This window comes from Ostrinia nubilalis, chromosome 22, assembly GCF_963855985.1.
Source record: "Ostrinia nubilalis chromosome 22, ilOstNubi1.1, whole genome shotgun sequence".
In the NCBI taxonomy this organism is placed as follows: Eukaryota; Metazoa; Arthropoda; class Insecta; order Lepidoptera; family Crambidae; genus Ostrinia; species Ostrinia nubilalis.
Window position 1 is genome coordinate 9,511,756 of NC_087109.1, and position 16,247 is coordinate 9,528,002.

A 16,247-nucleotide genomic window follows, 5' to 3' on the forward strand; every position below is an offset into this window, starting at 1 on the left:
TGTCACTAATGTACTTTTTGGCTTTGCAACCTCTCTAGACAAACTAATATTTACCTGCTCGGAGATCCCAGATTCTGTGTGGTTTTCATAATAAGGTTTTGATGTCCTTATTTATGACTACCAACCGGGCAACAAGGAAATCATTGGAGATGCCTATGTTCCTATGGCTGAGATGATGATGATGATGATGAAAGTTAGGTTAGGTTTGGTTAGGTAGTAGGACACTTGTTTGAATAAAAAGGAAATAGTTCTATGGAACAATTTATTTATTAGAACTCAGTCAATACAAAAACCCAAAAAGTCGTAAAATATTTTCCTTCAAGCCAGAAACATTATTTGTTTTTAATGTAGTATAGTTTTTCTGATGCCTTGCTCTCTTGCGCTCCGTACCTGGTAAGAATACCATAATTATTTTCAAATATTTATGTTTTTGTCGGTTGAGTTGGTTTTTTGAGCTGCGAACCTGGACAGAAGGAATTCCAGGACAGGGAACCTCCTATAATTCACTATGTCACATTGGAGGTATGGTTCCTTAGTACATTCCAGGTGCGGGTTTCCATTCTGCCGCCTCTGAGCAGAACTATCACCAGAGAAGAATGCTGCAGCAACGATGAGGAGGATCTAAAAAGCATGAATAACATAGAAAACTAAGTGGGAAATTATTGTCTCTATCATCATAATCATCACCATTGCCATCATCAGCTAAGGCTACATATTATGCTGGGGCCACACTACCGTGCGTGATATCCCAAAAAAAACTATTATTAATAAAACACACATCCAGCTGTTGTAACGTTTCATGGGAGCATTCGCGTGTAATGTAACGTTACAGATAACTAAAATCTGTAACGTTTTGCTCCCGGTGAGGATGAGGAAGCACCTTTACGGTAAACGGGCGGTAGACGGTAAGGTAGTGTGGCCCTAGCATAATAGATCTACGTAGCGCCACAGAATAAATAATAGTATGGTAGCGCGTAGGTATAGTTCCAAAATACTGAACTGTCCTATCGATGACATTGACAGTGGGGCGTCACCGTCAATGCCGAATCGCTGGTTCCGATTTTTGCCATGTTGGAAACCCATGGAAACCATATAGTTGAACGATGGTAGCGACCCCCTGTCATTGAGTTTGGTGGGACAGTTCAGCGTGGGTCATCTATACTAGAATTTGAATTTCTATTTACCAATAGATTCATGGCGTTTTATACATGTGACCTATACAAAATATTTTAGAACAGTTTCTTACTTTTATTTATACAAACATTTAACTTATTCAGTCATCCATTTCAAATTGATTTTATTTTTATTTTCCCAGAAAACTCCATTCGATAAAAATTGCCCTTTTAAAATTAAATTGATAACCTACCTAAACTTATCAGTATCACGCCAAATATTTTACTTTTTATTTTCTGAATAATTTGTTTATTTTTAACACGCTTTTAATAGGTCGTCGTGTGAATGTATTGGAACTAACTATGTAATGGAATCTAAGAATGTGAATTACACGCACTTCTAATTCTTGTATCATCATGAAACTTGGCAATCATATAGATTAGATGACAATACAAAATATTGTATAATAATGGTATCATCGAGCTGGTCTGATGATGGGACTGGAAGGTGGCCATGAGAACTCCTAAACCAAACGGAGGAATCGCATCGAGTTTGGGTTCATTGGATTTGTCTTTTCGAGCACTTAAGTGTTAGATGATGTCTAGGGTCCTGATGTTGGAGTCGGGAGGTGTAGGAACTAATACATATTTTTGGCCTTTATATGTATAGTCCAGTAATTAAAAGCGTGTTTTTAGTTTTAAAACTGTTAATTTATTTGATTTATTAACACCAACAAGACATACAATATTAAAGACAATGGAACTATATTTCCTTCTAATGTATCTTTATTTTATTAGGTATTTTTATACATGGCAATGGTTTTTATGGTTATGTGTAATTGTGTATGTAATAAACTGCTATGTCGCTATTATGCATGCATTTAGATTAGTCTTTCCCAAAGTGGGCGATAACGCCCCCTTGTGGGCGCTGCAGGCTTAAAGGGGGGCGGTAAGAGACCCAGAAAAAAATCGCGACGTTGTGTAGATGCTTGGGAGGCGTCATCTACTAGGAGGACTCTTAGACACCGACTGAGCTCGACTCTTGACTACAAAAATGGGGGGCGCTAAAAATAATTTATTCTTAAAGTGGGCAGTAGACTAAATAAGTTTGGGAATCGCTGATGTAGATAATGATCTATTTCAACAACAAAACGTTTTACAAGTTGAACTAGTACCAATTAAGCTATAGCAAGCGTGAGACATGAAACAAACTTGTTTTGGTAAATTTTCGTAATATAAGTTTTGGTTGTAGAGTCTTTTATATTGTTTTAAACTTTCATGGTCACTAAGAGAATAACAGGTACCGGAGGCAATCGTAATAAAAGACTGCGGAAAAGGGTAGACCAATATGTCTGCCCAGTGCCCATAACATCTCACCCGCCAGTCCCCTCAATTACTCCGTGATCATGGCGCTTTTGGGGCGCAACAGTGCCGAATCCCGTCAATAATCTAAATATAATATAATTTAAAAGGAAAAACTGACTGACTGACTGACTGACATATCAACGCACAGCCTAAACGGCTAAACGTAGGCCCTTGAAATTTGGAAGGGACGTAGCTTAGGTACCGTAGAGGTGCGCTAAGAAAGGAATCCCCGAAATTCCAACGGGAACGGGAATTAGCGGGAAAATCCTTTTGTATGAAATATTTAAACCGCTTAAGTTAGACGCTTGAAATTTGGCATGCAGGTACCTTAGTAAACTTAGCTTAGTTACAACAGGATATTGGAAAATTCCCACGGGAACGGGAGTTAGCGGGAAAAAACATTTGTATGAAAAAATCTAAACCGCGTAAGATAGATGAAGGGGGTAAAACGGGATCCACGCGTACGAAGTCGCGGGCGACCGCTAGTTACTTATTATTATTCTGTAGAGTATTATTTTTAGACAATAATATCATCTAATGATAGAATCCACGATCTGGTGAAGCCTTAAGGTCGTAGGAAATCCTCGGGGAAGACCTTTGTCCAACAGTCAAGTGGACGTCATTGGGCTGAAACGAACAATGGAAATCTTCAAAAGGGTATTAAATTATTTAAGTATTTCTGAGTTGCAAAAACTACCTATACATAATTAGGTTAAAAGCTAATTATAAAACAAGTATAATACACAAATTGAGAAAAAGTATATTGTATCGAATCAATTTATGTCGTTTCTATGGATCAGAATAAATCTTAGGCAAAGTCAGAAATTTTCCACTGATAAACAAATAAAAGTACCTATAAAAACCCTTACCTCTTCCTCCATGTTAATTCTTCCGCGTTATACTTACAAGCAAAACACAGACACCATGAAGTTATGGGTAAGGTCCATCAGTTTATTTGCTGGTAAAAATATCATATTTAAGACAAAATACCTACCTAAAAAAACTTCCAACGTCACTATTTTTATTCTCTTTCCGATTGTACTTGCCATATGTTTGTCTCGAAGCGCTGGTAGGGCCCAAAAAATAAGGAGACATGTAAAGTAAGGCCCATAAGAACTACCTTCTTTTTTTAACTGTATTTTGACGTTCATAAGTGCCACTAAGGCCCGGTTTTTTGATTAGTAGTTAAAATAACCAATAGTCAAATTTGACAGATGTCAAATGACAAGTGGTTAAATATCAGAAAAAAATGTTTTTCGAACAATGGTTACCTTGACTTTTAGTACATTTTTTAACTATTAGTTAACATTTTGTTAATATTTAACCATTAGTAACAAAATTTAACAATTTGTTATTTTAACTATGAATCAAAAAACTGGGCCTTAGTGGTCTAAATTGAATAAGATATTTTTGATTTGATTTGATTGACTAAATCAAGATAAATAATAGTATTTAAAACTGCTAAATTGCTTTTTACTCCTACTTTACGTGACACTAGGAGTTAAGTTAGTTGGCAGAATGTTCAATTTTCGCTTGTACTAATTTCGGAACCAGTGAAATTTCTTCCCGGAAAATTTCCGATTTTCCACATGCGGCCCTAAACGCGAAAGTTAAGTAGTCTATCACATTTTACTAATGAGTAATAAGTTACTCTACTATATAATTTATTAGGCAAAAGCTAAGTTGTTAATAGTCTTTTCCTTTTTCAGATCTTCATAATCGCAGCTTTGGCAACCCTCTCCATGGTGCTGTCAAAGCCCATAACGTGTAAACCATTTACACAAATGTGTGTATGTCATGGAGAGATATGTTCCTTAAGTGGTGGTCCACCACCAGTGAACGAATTTAGCAAATAAAGCTTAATCACACAATAAACATGTATTTATTTACAAAACTACAAAAGATTACAAATCGATGAAAATACAGAAATAAAAGGTTAGAAAAGTTCTACGGAATAGTTTTCTTGCTTGACTTGAAGTCGATTTCCACATCCAATATGTTGCAGATAATTATGTAGAGTGAGTGCCAACAAATCACTCTAATTCTAAGAAAAGTATTGAATAAAATCAATTTGCATCGGTTCTATCAGTAATTTTCTGATTAAGAAATAAGTATAAAAACTATTTCTATATTTTGCTTGCTTAGTAAATAGTATACACCGGCACCATGAGGCTATGGGTAAGTGCATCACTTGTCACGTAGTTAATGCAATGGAGGACTTCAGTCTTTAGTCTGGGTTTGCTGATTTAAAGGAGGGGTATTGGGACTCAATGTTGGACAAACTTTCTTGGCAATGCTGCAGCTTAGCTATACAGGGTGGAAACGATAAGTGATCTCACTCTATTATTTCTAAACTATACAAGATATCAAAAAAGTAGTCACTGATCCTGAAAGTGCTTCACAAGCTCTTTCAAACGGTACCAATAATAGGTCACGGAATAAACAGGATCTGTCCGAAAATTCAATGTTTTCAGCCTCCATACTAAGTATATGCCAGGCATGCCAGCCACACAATATTAAAATTTAAAAGTGTTATTTTATTTTTATTAAATAATAAGCACTCAAAATGAACTCGTAAATTGCATTCTGATTTATTTTATTGGTACCGTTGAATAGAGCTGAACCAATTTTTGGATATCTTGTATAGTTTTTAATATTAAATGTGGTTTTACTAAATATATGGAAGCTGGAAACGTTAAATTTTCGGATAGATCCAGTTTGTTTTGTAACCTATTATTGGTACCGTTAGATAGAGCTCGTAAAGCACTTTCAGGATCAGTAACCAGTTTTCGGATATTTTGTATAATTATGTAGTTTAGAAATAATCGAGTGAGATCACTTATCGTTTCCACCCTGTATAACTACTTAATATTTATGTACCTACTTTAAATTTTGTAAGTCCTTTCCATAATCCTTCCATCAATAATCATCCGTAGGCTGTAACAACTGAGGTCAGCACAACTCTGAGGGCTGAGTGTGAGTTTTCATCAAACGCGCTCACTAGTGAGCGCATCAAAAAATTACATTTGATGTGTGACGGATTGTACAGCGCCCCTAGCGGGAAATGTTCATAAAATAAAATTTTCATACATTTTTTAAACGCGCTCACTAAGCGCGTTAGATGTAAGGTCACTTGTATGTCTTGTTTTTAATAAAAGTGGAGTAGAAAACTATAGACAACATATTTTTATGAAGAATCGTGTCTTATTGTTGTGCCCTTCATGCCCTTTTTTAACTGTAAGCCAACTTCTAACTCCTAAGGTGTGCTCTAACTTGAAAAGCAGTGCATAACCTCCCAAGTAAACGTCACGGACTCGATTCGTTTTTGATCATTCTTTCCTTTTCCAGATCTTCGTCATCGCCGTATTGGCATCGCTGTCCGTGGCCCTGGCAAGGCCAAAATGGTGTGAACCATTCGTAGAACAAAACTGTGATTGTAAGGGAGGCGTTTGTAAAATAAAAACAAAAAAATGACCTCTGATCTGTCGAATTCTTAAGGTTAACCTTACTAAATAAAGGTTAATAAATTGAATTGATTTTTAATTAAACCTATACCGGCTTATAAGTTACTAGCTGTCTCGGCGAACTTTGTAGGTACACTGTCCATCAGAAAAAAATTAGGTACCGCTAAGATTTTAATGGTGAAAGAATTTTTCAAAACGGTCCAGTAGTATCAATACAAACAATAAAAAAACTTTCCTCTTTATAATATTAGTGTAAATGACATCAGTTGTTACAGCCTTCGGTTTGGTCTCCAATAAAACCTAACCAGTAAAGTTTTAGTAGTCCTGGGGTTAGCTTACTGTCTTACGCCCATACACAAACATTATTATGAGGTCTCACAGTGCGCGTGGACGCACAGGGTGACAAACGAACCAATCACAGAGCTCTATTCAACGATGTGCGTTCGATTTGCTGCTTCACTTAAGCAAGCATCGTTTGTGAAAACGGGCCTTAGAATCTGCAACCAATTGATTCAGTATAGCACCTTCAACCACATAAGTAGGCCCGATTCGACCCTATTATCCGAGAATAAACTCCTGCCCCCCTAGACAAAACGCACTTTTTGATCGAATCGAAAATCGAATCCGTCAAAACTCCATACAAAAAAGGGGCTTTTCGACCACTTTTCGACTGGTTTGCGATTATAATTTGCACTTTGTCTAGACCCACTGGTATAACTGGCACATTGACAGTGTCAGTATGGAAAATATGTCAAAACTGACGATTTATTCTGAGATTAATATTTAGGTACTCTTGTTTGGTCGAATCCACCCTAAGGCCCAGATTTTTGATTCATAGTTAAAATAACTAATTGTTAAATTTTGCTACTAATGGCAGGCCTGGCTCACTCCGCGCGGTACATCCGATAATTACCTACAGCGAAGCGCCCCGCCGGCGGGTATTATATCAGTCGAGTGTCACGCGCGCGCCCGTCAGGACGCTGGCGTGCGTTGTAGTATGATTATAATTCTATGATCGAAGTATTATTTAAAAATGGACATAAAGAGAAAGAAATATTGTGCGGCGTTCGGGTGTTTAAATTCGAAAAGAAATCTACAGGATTTATCTTTTTTTTTCGCTTCCCAAAGATGCTGAAAGGTATGTTGGCCATGTAGGTAATCAATAATTCTTAGGATAGTATAGGAACCTAACCTACTATGACTACTGCTCAGAATGCGTTCGTTCGTTTCAGCCAAATGACGTCCACTGCTGGACAAAGGCCTCTCCCAAGGTTTTCCATAATGAATGCATACTTACCTACATACCTACCTCATTACAAATAAGAAGATTAATTATTTTTTCACTAGACAGCAACCCTAACAGCGTAAGAAGAGTTCAGAGGCACGCGATAGAAAGAGACAAAACTTGTAGGTGAATAAAATTGTAGGTACGTAGTGCTGTGCGAGCTGAATTCCACTGTATCGCGTCGTAGCAAGACTCGCATTTATTTAAATCGTCTTGCGGAGTAATCCTTCTGTACCTGTACTATTACTTATTCTGTGCTAATGGTTAAATATTTGCAAAATGTAAACCCTATTGGTTTACATTTTGTTGTAAACCCTATTGGTTTACATTTTGTTAATATTTAATCATTAGTAGCATTTAACAATTAGTTATTTTAACTATGAATCAAAAAACTGGGCCTTACTCATTCATTAACCATGTGTGTGTTATTATATGTGATCAAATGAACTTCAAAGTGAAGTTCGATCATTATTATATGAGTCGCTCCATTCGAAGATATAATATTACCTGGTAGTTCCCCTAGCCTACATGGCAACGACGCACTTAAATTTTTAGAGATAAGTCGAATTTTTTCGACAGACAACAGTAGTTTTTTCGATTTTAGACTGGCAACACTAAGTAATAGTCTACCTTCACTCACTCACTCGCTCTGCTACCTCATTCATTTTAGAGATTGCATTAAGTTCTTAACAAAATCATTAAATTGGGTAGGGTGGGCTGGGTTGTTATATCTTCGAATGGAGCGACTCATATAATAATGATCGAACTTCACTTTGAAGTTCATTTGATCACATATTATATTTCGTCGCTCCATTCTTCAGATATAATATTACCTGGTAGACCTTTAGAGAAATGATTTTGTTAGGACTAAACAATGGTGTATAATGCATATCACAATAAAAAAACATTAATAACATTAACATGTTGGTTTTATTTATTTTTATAAATGAAAATAAAGAAAATACAAATTTTCTTTCTATAATTATTGACTATAGTTATTGTAATCAATATCTAATGATAACAATATAACCATTCGCATAACCAAAAGTATAACTTAAGGGCGAAAACAAACTGATTCCGCAAATACATTTTTTGTAATTATATTTAATCGATAGAATTTTGCAAAAGTATGATTATTGGTCCACCCAGCTGCTTTACGAATAGTTTCGATGCATACACCCGCGGCACTGGCCGTAGAGGTTGATGCGTGCCGTGTACTGTGCGCACTGAAAATTGAAACATCTATTCCACTCTCGGATAATACTGATTTTAACCATCTACTGATGGTCTGGGGAGAAATCGGTTTATGAGGTTTTTTGAAAGATAGCAGCAAATTATTTGAGTTTCTAATATTTTCTGTACAACTAATATAGTCTTGAAGTACTGTAGCTGGACAAATTTTTAAGTTTTCTTCGAAAAAGGGTAAAAAGAGAAGCGGTTGGTCACGACCAGGCGCTGAAGTTTTAATTATATCTGTGATACTTATTGTGATACCATTAGATAGGACTTTGATGTTATCTAATTTAATTAAGGATAAGGTTTGAACTCTTTGAGCGGTGCATAGTGCTAGAAGAGTCACTAACTTTTTTGTTAGTTTTTCAAGAGTGATCTCTTTGTTTGGATACCAATTTGCTATTAAGGTAAGTACTAATTGCGGGTCCCACGTATGGGAGTATTTGGGCTTCAGGGCTTTGACTTGAAGACACCTTTTAGAAGACGCTTTATGCACTCATTAGAACCTAAGTCATTTCCTAGTAACAAAGAGAGAGCAGATCTGTGATTGTTAATAGTTCCATAGCTAGCGCCCTTATGAAATTCTTGGGTCAAAAAAGATATAACTTCAGGGACAGAAGATTGAAAACTGTTTATATGTCTACTCTCACAGAACTGCCACCAGGCTTTATAACTTACATTGTACTGTTTTTTAGTGTTATTTGAGAGTGAAGCTAACATCAGATTTATGGCTTCTGGTGGGATATTGCGGTTTAAAAACGCCTTCCGGAGAGTTTCGCTGCAGCCAATGTAAGATGATGATGCAGTCGGTATGGAGGTGTATTCCTGAAACAGGATTGAAGAAAGTTTTCATCTGGCTTAAAATAAATTATATCGGAAACTAATAAGCGTTTCATTAGCGGATACCATGGCTGTGATGGCCACTTAGGGAAAACTAAGATGCCTACAGCTTGGTCATGGATAATTTTCTGTAAACACTTCAGTAGTAAGGGAAAAGGGGGAAACGCGTAGAAATAATAATCTTTCCAGGAAATGGTAAATGCATCTACACATAAAGCATCAGGGTCTGGAAACCATGAAACATAAGTTTCGCATTTGGCATTGATGCGGGAAGCGAATAAATCAATATTGGGTTTACCAAGTTTAAAAACAATTTTTCCAAACACATCGTCCGTCAATCCCCATTCTGTGTCAGGGTTTTGTTTTCTAGATTCAATATCAGCCTCTTTATTATCTTTAGTATTAATATACGAACCAAATAATGTTATATTACGCTTCTCGCACCATTGCCAAATTTGTCTGGATAGGTCATTCAAATGGGGGAATTGTATGCCTCCCATTCGGTTAATATAGCTAAGAGCTGTAGTATTATCGATACGCAATAAGATTGCACAATTTGTTACGTTTCGAGCAATGGTTTTTAATGCCAAGTAAATTGCTAACAACTCTAAGTAATTTATATGTAATAATCTTTCATTCGTTTTCCATGCTCCATGCACCCGAGTATTTTTACAGGAAGCCCCCCAACCTGTCTTAGATGCGTCTGTAAAGATTTCGAATTCAAAATTCGTGACATTTAAATCGTTTTTACATTTAAAAACTTGTTGGTCCCATCAGTTCAGATCATTCAAAATACACTCGGGAAGTTTCACTTTTGAATTGTAATTGTTATTATTATTATTTAACATCAGATATTTTTGTCTTTCTAATGTTTTTGGTGTACAAAAAACCGTACTTGACTGCTGGACAAGCTGCTACTAGTACTCCTATAAGCTGAGAAAATTCCCTAATTGTGCATGTGGGCAGTTTAGAAAACCTTTGTATTAATTGTGCAATCTTTTTGCGTTTTTCGTCGGGCAGTGAGATAGTCAAGTTTGTGGTATCAAAATAAAAGCCTAAGAACTTACATTTCTGTTTAGGTTCTAAACAGCTTTTGTCGGTATTGATTATGAATCCGAGGTCAGTTAGTAATTGCAGGGTCTTCTTTACATTATTTAGACACTTATTATAATCGCAACCGATACAAAGTATGTCATCAAGGTAGATGACGGATTGAAAACCTTGATTCCTAAGAAATTTTACTATTTCTTTCATGATTTTAGTAAAAATTCTAGGTGCTATGCAAAGACCATAGGGCATTGCGTTAAATTCGTACGTAGTCAAATTTGATTTAGGATTTTCGAACTGAAAACGTAAATATTTTCGGAAACTCATATTTACAGGTACTAATAAATATGCCTCTTTAAGGTCGATTGTAGCTAAAAAGCAATCTTTCGAAATTAATTTTGCAACTGTTCTATGGTCTTCCATCTTAAAATGTGATTTGGTTATATATCGGTTTAAAGATTTAAGGTTTAGAATAAACCGCTTATCGCCGTTGGGTTTCGGTGCTAAGAATATCTTTGAGATGTACTGATCGACATCGGGCTTACATATGGATACGGCACCCAAGTCTAAAAGTTTTTGAATAGCGAGTACCATATCACATTTTTCTTGTGCACTAAAAGTAGGGCTAACAAAATCGGTTTGACAAAAATCTTTTTCGAATGGAATGTCAATACCGTATCTAATCCAGTTAAGAATTTGACTATTATTAGTAATATTAAGCCAATGTTTATAAAAATATTGAAGCCTTCCTGCATGTACCTGAGATGGTCCTACGTCTGGTGATGAGGTTGCCGAGACGTCCCCCGAGTCTTGGTTTGTTGATAAGGTTTTGGTTGTGATTGCGCTTGAGATGTCTGCGTAGAGGTTTGTTGACCCCGTGGGTTGGTTCTCTTGTAACCTCCGCGCCCCCCCCTGTTCTGCGAAAAACGAGGAGGGCCCTGCCAGTTTCCCTGGCTGTTGGCCCGAGTTACAGTTTGGGCTACGGATGGTTTAGGAGTAACCGTATTCTTTTTTATTTGTTGACTCTGAGTCGTGATAGCTTTTGAAGCCTTGATTTTTTCGGATAAATTATTACCATATAGGGTGTCGTCGCGTTCCGCGACTTGAATCAATTGCAAGAAACCTTTGTCTAAGCAGGGGGTGATGAATTTTTTCCTTGTTTCGGTTTGTTGGTGATGCAGATCTGACAGTAAGCGACAACCGTCACTGATACATTTTATTGCTTCGATCTTTTTATCAGATGTAAGCAACGTGTTAAGGCCTCTATTAATGGCAGAAATGCCTACTCCTAATTGATTTTGCGAAGAGCAAATTTTTTTGTCTCGAAATCTCCCGGTTTCGGGAATGGCAGCCATAATTTCGGGATTTAAAGTCGGTGACTTTAGAAGGGGACAATTTTCGGGTATAAGGTAATCCTTTAATAATTTATCGCGGTTTTCTTTTAATAAACCCTTTTTTAACAAAGGTGTCCATATTTAAGCTATCGTGGATTTTTTCGCCAAAATCTGGGGATTCATCAACGATTTCCCCTAGGGCCGCTAATATATTGGGATCTAACTCTGGGGTGATCGGGGGTGGCTCTTCTGCGCTGGGCGCAGAGGCTGGTTCCGCTACATTAGGCAGTTCGACGGTTTCCTCGGTGTTGGGGATATCTGCAGGTACTTCAGGAGCGCAAACATCCACCAACTCCTCGACCGATGATGCATCGTCTTCTTCTGGAGGATGCCCCTCGATTTCCTCGGGGTTAACGATGTCAGCGTCTGTAGACAAGACATGACTTGGTTAATTTTATCACTATTTACATAATTCTAATTTTAGAATATGTTTATCGTGATGATGCTAAGCCTTCGTGTTGTTATCGCGAACAACCTCCCGGTATCATTCCCGTATCATTGATACAAACTAGTTTTTTGCCATTGTGTTAACATCGCGGTCAACCTCCAGGCATAAGTATGGCCTAAATTATTATTATAGATAATATTAACCATCGTGTTACCATCTCGGGCAACCTCCCGGTATTTTTTCTTTAATAATAGAACTGGATTAATATAATTGAATAATTAATTTCACCACTTTTGTAACACACAAAAAAAAATGTGGGTAGGATAGTAGGTACTTACTATTTTCTGGTTCCGAATCCGATGCGGCAAGGCATGTTAACCTTCGTTTCTTCTGCAACTTCTCAATCTTTTTGAGATATTTTTCAATTTTTTCTTCGGCACTGCGTTTAGACATACCTAATTGTTTTTTAACTATTTTTCCTACAATAATACTTATTTAGCACTTTAGAGAGAACGTCCGTTCGTTGCCACGCACTTTAAAGGAATGAGGTAGCAGAGCGAGTGAGTGAGTGAAGGTAGACTATTACTTAGTGTTGCCAGTCTAAAATCGAAAAAACTACTGTTGTCTGTCGAAAAAATTCGACTTATCTCTAAAAATTTAAGTGCGTCGTTGCCATGTAGGCTAGGGGAACTACCAGGTAATATTATATCTGAAGAATGGAGCGACGAAATATAATGAGACATAAATAAACTTCAATCTGCTTTTGTATTGATCATGAAGGTTTTTCTAACAAGGATGGCCGAAGCGGTGATAAATAGTACTGATTATGATATGAGCAGAGCAGTAACATTAATGTTACTGTAACTAGTTATTTATTTTGCTACGCTAATGCGTTAAAAAATGTATGTCAATGACACGCGTTAATGGCTTAACGATGGGTTAAATCTTAATTGATTTTTGCCTTTAGTTAATATGTGCAGATTAATAGTCACATGGCTTTAAAGGAACCGGCTCCCCACGATATCGACCGCGTTGATGTGAAACAGTAGAAAATAGATTGTTTGAAGTGAAAAATAAATATCTTACCGAATAATTGTTTATTGGTGTTTAAAAGCACTTTAGTTTGTTCGTATAAAAAAACGTTAAAAGCTAGTTTAATAATTTTTTATGTACCTATTACCTTTTAAACTTATGGACAGGCAAAATTATTTACTTATTAGGTATCCCCCTCTCCTTCGTTTGTTTCAATTCGTTGTGATTCTAAGGACCAAAATAAGATTTATTTGGATCAAATATGTAATTGCTCAATAATGAATAATAAATAAAAAAAAAAAAAAGAAGCGGTAGTTTTTTTACTTGGATTTTCATTATCATCATCATCATTATCATCTTAGCCATAGGACGTCCACTGCTGAAAATAGGCATTTAACATTTTCATTATCGGAATTCCTTTAAAATAATGAGATTACTAAAATAATAGAGTGGAGAACCAGAGTGACTGACATAGCCCGCAGAATCGCTAAAATCAAGTGGCAGTGGGCGGGGCACATAGCTCGAAGAGCTGATGGCCGCTGGGGCAGGAAAGTTCTTGAGTGGCGACCACGAGCTGGAAGACGTAGCGTGGGCAGGCCTCCCACTAGGTGGACCGACGATCTGGTGAAGGTCGCGGGAGGTACCTGGATGCAAGCGGCGCAGGACCGGTCTTTGTGGAAATCCTTGGGGGAGGCCTTTGTCCAGCAGTGGACGTCTTTCGGCTGAAACGAACGAACGAACTAAAATAATATTCATAAATCTTTGTTGCTAAGTCCGATTTTGTATGAAGAGCTGCTACGTTCCCTTCGGCACAAGCGCGGCAAAAAGTTGTATTGTTTCTAATACCCAGGTGCCGTGAGAGGGTACTAATTCTTTATTGTAATCCACACAATACCTAACTGGTCATTTATTTGCATACGAAAAATATAGCCAGTATTGTTTATCCGAAAATTTCGTGTGATCAGTAATTAATTAGATGACTAATTGATGACTAAGATCCGTGGTGATTAGCTGTTGATGCCCGTTTTTGTATGTTAGTAGGCACTTCTCTCTTCAAGGCCTCATCCATCTCCATGACGTAGGTACCAATTCTCATACAATTTTGAGACATGGAAGCTGAGTTTGGAAGTATTTATTATCTGTATTGCATCCCCCCTCCCTACTAATAACATAAAAATGCGAATGTAACTTTATCTGTCTGTTATGCTTTCATGCCTAAACCACTGAACCGACTTTGATGAAAGACAGAGATAGTTTGAGGACAGTTTTTAACCCAGATTCCCGGTTTTATAACATGGACACGCGCAATAAAGGTTTTCTGTGATAGACAAAAGTTTGAAAAGAATAGATCATCACATCACAAATTGAAACGCTTTGACTGATGACTTTTACCAGAGTAAATACAAATGAATAGGTCATCTTCATAGAAACGCGCCAGCGCGCACCTCACCGCTAATCCACGCTAAATTTTGTCAGTTCACATCACATCACTTCATCACATTTTTACTAACTATTCTCTAAGACTTCATTCTCTTTGATAAGTGTAGCAAACAAAAAAAATCTACTCGCCTCTAATGCGCTTTTAAATATTTCAGATACATTTCACGTTCGCCATCTTGATTCTGGTGGCTTACGCCAATTCTGCTCCAGACAAGATTCCAGCATGGCTGTCAGTTCCTGATAAAAAAGCCCTGGAAGCTTACCTGAAGAACCCCAATGACCCTAAATTCACCAATAGAGTCAAGAGCGGCTTCTTCGTACTGACAGATGGGAACCTGTTGCCTTTGAGTTCAATAAAGAACTAGTGATGATTTCGGTATTGATTTTGAAGGTTAATTGGTGGAAATATAAAGTTGAAAATTATTTGTGAAAATTCGTCATTTTAGTGGGTTGACCCGGGGCCTTAGGTTAGTCCAAACTTAGATATTCTCCGTTTTCTAACCTATTCCTTGATTTTGTATCTTTAGCTATCGCGGAATTCCGCCTCGTGAATAATTTGTGAATCATTTTATTAGTGTACTCTAGTCGTTAGACACAGATATATGCAGCAATATTAGAGTAGAGAGTTGGAGAATAGACCGACGTCCTGATGAAGATCGAGATCGCGGGAAGCTGGAATTCGCTGCCTGCTGCTGTCTAGAGTCTATCTAGAGTTCAGGACTCCATAATCCGGGCCTTTTCAAGGCGAGAGTGGATAGGCACTAACAGGGCAGATATGTACCATCCTAGACTGCGTCTCACTTAACACCAAGTGCGATTGCGGTCAAATACCTGCCTTGTCATGCATAAAAAAAGCGCCTGTGGTGCGGGCACACAGCACAGTCCACAGATTGTTGTGGAAACTTGTGGGAAACCTTTGTCCAGCAGTGGACGTCTGCACAACGATGTAAATGGAATGAATACTGACTATAACAATGTAATGTTGAGTTACATTAAACCATTAAACAAGAAGATTGTGCCATTATGAGGCCTAAAATGTCACGTCTCAGCTTCACACAGTCATTATCAAGCAAGTGCTAAGATGTCTCTAATAAAACCGCGGGTTGTGAAAATCGCTTTATTTTGTAATGCATCCTCGAGTGCACCACTGCAGTGTGATAGGGCTGCCACAAAATATATTAAGGCTGGGTTGCACCATCTTACTTTTAACTTTAATAAATGTCAAAAGTCTGTCAAACTCCATACAAAAAACACCGGTTATGGATATAGTTACGATTAAAGTGAGTGTAAGTTGCAACAACTCAGAGATCAAAGCAACTGGGGAGCTCAAATAAGTATGTACGTACATACCTATGTATAATTATCCCGTAAAAATGGGATAATGTGCACATCAACTAAGAAAACGTTTTATTAGTCTCAATCAACAATAATAAAATGAATCTGCCGACATTAACCTCTCTCACACGCAATTTGATTGGTTTCAAGAGGTCTTATCAAAAAGTACTAATACATTAGACCCTTTAAAGAAACCTTTGCTATAACGCTCATAATCTCGTTGTGTAGGATTTTCCTGATTAATGAAGACAGCTATCAGCCCTAGCCAAATTCACTGGACTACAGTGTCTCAGTAACCTCGCCTCTCGCTAG

At 37.3% G+C, this 16,247-nt stretch overlaps 4 long non-coding RNA genes across 5 annotated transcripts; 2 read left to right on the forward strand and 2 right to left on the reverse strand.

Annotated features, from left to right (window-relative positions):
* Positions 1-248: 248 nt before the first annotated feature.
* On the reverse strand, positions 249-1,226 carry LOC135082918 (uncharacterized). Of its 2 annotated transcripts, XR_010259521.1 has the most exons (3): positions 1,185-1,226; positions 464-621; positions 249-390 (listed from the first exon to the last, which is right to left on the reverse strand). It is a non-coding gene; the product is annotated as an uncharacterized LOC135082918 (long non-coding RNA). The 2 variants fall into 2 exon arrangements; XR_010259520.1 differs by having other exon boundaries at positions 249-621.
* Positions 1,227-3,337: 2,111 nt separating this feature from the next.
* Positions 3,338-4,427, forward strand: LOC135082697 (uncharacterized). The gene is made up of 2 exons (XR_010259452.1): positions 3,338-3,413; positions 4,187-4,427. It is a non-coding gene; the product is annotated as an uncharacterized LOC135082697 (long non-coding RNA).
* A 191-nt stretch (positions 4,428-4,618) lies between these two features.
* LOC135082698 (uncharacterized) lies at positions 4,619-15,033 on the forward strand. The gene is made up of 2 exons (XR_010259453.1): positions 4,619-4,655; positions 14,756-15,033. It is a non-coding gene; the product is annotated as an uncharacterized LOC135082698 (long non-coding RNA).
* LOC135082588 (uncharacterized) lies at positions 8,305-11,774 on the reverse strand. The gene is made up of 3 exons (XR_010259414.1): positions 11,106-11,774; positions 9,138-9,284; positions 8,305-8,452 (listed from the first exon to the last, which is right to left on the reverse strand). It is a non-coding gene; the product is annotated as an uncharacterized LOC135082588 (long non-coding RNA).
* Positions 15,034-16,247: the final 1,214 nt, after the last annotated feature.